Consider the following 3,098-nt stretch of genomic DNA (forward strand, 5'->3'; position numbering starts at 1 on the left):
TTAGAATGATTAATAACAAAACATTAATTACCTCAATAATTACTAAGATATGCACTTATTTTTTTTTTTAAATTACTCTCATGTTGATAATGAATGTTCAAATACAATTCAACTCCTGAAGCATATCTGTTGTCATACACATTGCTATTAGGTACCAGTTTACACAAAGATATAGAACACACAGTGGTCTTGGATTATAATATTATGTAGTAGCAATTAATATTTTATTGGTCGATTAATATTTTTTAATACTTATGAGTATTTGATACTGACTGTAGACTAAATTAGTCTAAAGAGGTAATATACTCCATTACATATATTTATATTACTAATAATTGAAAAATGCACATTACTTACATCATAAATTTTAAATTTCAAGGTTTTTTTTTAAATTTAAAACAGTTTACCTAAATTGTTGTGTATAAGGGAAATTAAACTTTTCAGTGTGGCATGTTGTTTGGGCAGATAAAAAGCAAACAATTACTCTGAATTAAGTAAATAAGTAGTATGCAAGTATGTTGATATCATGAGAATGTCTTACCCATGTCATATATCTCCGTCTCAAATCAAAAATTTAATCTAACATGGGACAATTTTACTGTTATTTTTGATATTAAATTAATTCAATTATTTTTTCATAAATCAAATTTAAAGTTAACAACTATTACTATCAAGGGGACAGACACTCCGCTATACTTATTTTGAAGTAATTTTTTAAAAAAGACATATATTTTGTTCTTGCAAAATTTCTGTATATATCAATGTATATACCTACTTGCTTCATATTTGATGATGATTATTTACTTTATTAGTAGGATGGAAGCCACACTTTAATTAAGTTAATTTAGTTACAAGTAGTCGCGACTAGCGATACAAGACGCTGATTAGGATTTAGGACCGAACAGCGAAGATGCACTCGTGCAACTCCTGTATTGCAAGGAGTATTATTATTTTTCTAGTAGGCTCAGTGGTAAGTACTAAGTAGTAAGTTGTAAGTACCTACTTAGTTCGGTTAATATCAAAAAGTATAAAATATATAATTCTCAATACCTTATCTACAATGTAATTAAACATACTTTTATGCACTGTAACTTAAACTATGATATTGTAAATTTCTACCTATTATAAATGTATCATAGTTTTAACAAACTTACTTTAAACAATTTGAAGTTTCTTGTTTATAAAAACTTTACTAAATTCATCCGCAAACTTGAAAGTGTCAAACGACTATAATTTATTGTATCCAGTAATACACTAATCTACGACTATATAGTTATTTTCACATTAACGAATAATAATTATATTATAATAATTATTAGTGATTATTGCAAAACATTCGAATACGTCGAGTGAGTAAAGTAATAGGTAGTTCGTTCACTGAATATAATTTAAATAATAATATAATATAATTTCACTGAATATAATTATTTTTTCATTGTGTTTTGTGTGAGACGCTGACCATGTCATAGAGTAATATAGAGGTGCTGTTTTTGATAAAATGTGAAGCCGAAAACATAGACTCAATTTACGGCACTACCAGTTTTATGGACTATAATATTGTACAGATGTAAACAGTTTAGCCAACCTATCCAATTATATTTAATGTTTTAAGATTAAAGATATTGAGTTAAAACAATATAGGCAAGGTGGATTGATATCAATCCACCTTGAATATAGGCACAGATTATATGAATAATATATTATATTCATATAATCTGTGATATAGGTATACTTTATCGTTAGATAACTATCAAGCCGGGCTCACACTACACCGTATCGTGTAAAATAATCACGGTTACCACAGTTACCAAATGATACCGCATAGTTGAATATATTCAACTTTTGACCATGTGGTTACATTTATGTGCGGATAAAGCCGGGTTCATAAAACAATAGTAGGAACCTATTTAAAATCATTATAAATTACACTATAATACTTTTAATATTTGTCGTATTCATATTATATATTTTAAAATTTAGAAATATATGTCTGATGCAGTAATGTGTTGTAAATTATTGTTATACTTGCAGCAGTTATTTGTACTTACTAAAATATAAGAAATTATTACTAAGTAAGAGAAAAATAAATCATAATCAAAATATGAGATATAAGTATAACTGTAGCCATATGCCCGTATGAAACAATTAAAACATTTTGTTTTTCATGTCTATGGACTTAAAAACGTTGTGGAACGCGTATTACATTATCAAGTTATTGGACAAAGCGAACATTTTTTTTATAGACATAAATTGAGAAAAAAAACTAAAATAATCGAAAATTTCATATGCATATGAATATCAGAATACCTCGACATGAATCTAAATATTTTGAAAATGTTATGTTTTTAAATTCTAATAAATACAATCAGTGAAAATTGCATGTATAACTACAGTACTACAGTAGTTTATTTTAGAGTAGGTAAAACGAAAAACCGAAACCGAACTACGAGTGTGAAGTTAGGGGACCATGGCTAGGGGACTATTTACTCGGACGACTAGTGATAACAAGCCTTGTGTGCACGGTTGCGTTTTATTATATTTAGGGCACTCGCCAATTGTACTAGCATCAACCACAAGATGGCGCCATGAAATTCACTTACATAATTGATATTGTGCCCGTTCTTCGTAAAATGCGACCGAACAGCCCAGGGGACCATGTTTTCGTACTGCCGCGCGCAAGTACCCATGCGCGGTTTTTCATTTTTCCGACCGTGTTCCGGAAGGTGGCGCCGAATTAAACCTATATATTCGGAAAGCCAGGAAAATTCTCTATAAGACGTTTATAATTTCATTTTGTACAAAGCTTTCGGGGACATAGTAAAATGCGACCGAACAGCCCAGGGGACCATGTTTTCGAACTGCCGCGCGCATGTACCCATGCGCGGTTTTTCATTTTTCCGACCGTGTTCCGGAAGGTGGCGCCGAATTAAACCTATATATTCGGAAAGCCAGGAAAATTCTCTATAAGACGTTTATAATTTCATTTTGTACAAAGCTTTCGGGGACATAGTAAAATGCGACCGAACAGCCCAGGGGACCATGTTTTCGAACTGCCGCGCGCATGTACCCATGCGCGGTTTTTCATTTTTCCGACCGTG

At 30.9% G+C, this 3,098-nt stretch overlaps 2 protein-coding genes across 3 annotated transcripts in view; both read right to left on the bottom strand.

Annotated features, from left to right (window-relative positions):
• LOC100168387 (kelch-like protein 2) overlaps nucleotides 1-1,476 on the bottom strand; it is a 15,696-nt gene extending 14,220 nt beyond the window's left edge. Inside the window, exon 1 of the mRNA XM_029490536.1 lies at nucleotides 1,155-1,476. The gene's annotated coding sequence lies outside the window, so the exon portion shown is untranslated. The remainder of the gene's footprint in view (nucleotides 1-1,154) is intronic.
• LOC100574055 overlaps nucleotides 1-3,098 on the bottom strand; it is a 158,945-nt gene that overhangs the window by 127,316 nt on the left and 28,531 nt on the right. The gene's annotated exons all lie outside the window — the stretch shown is intronic.

This window comes from Acyrthosiphon pisum, chromosome A2 (genome assembly GCF_005508785.2).
Source record: "Acyrthosiphon pisum isolate AL4f chromosome A2, pea_aphid_22Mar2018_4r6ur, whole genome shotgun sequence".
NCBI lineage: Eukaryota > Metazoa > Arthropoda > Insecta > Hemiptera > Aphididae > Acyrthosiphon > Acyrthosiphon pisum.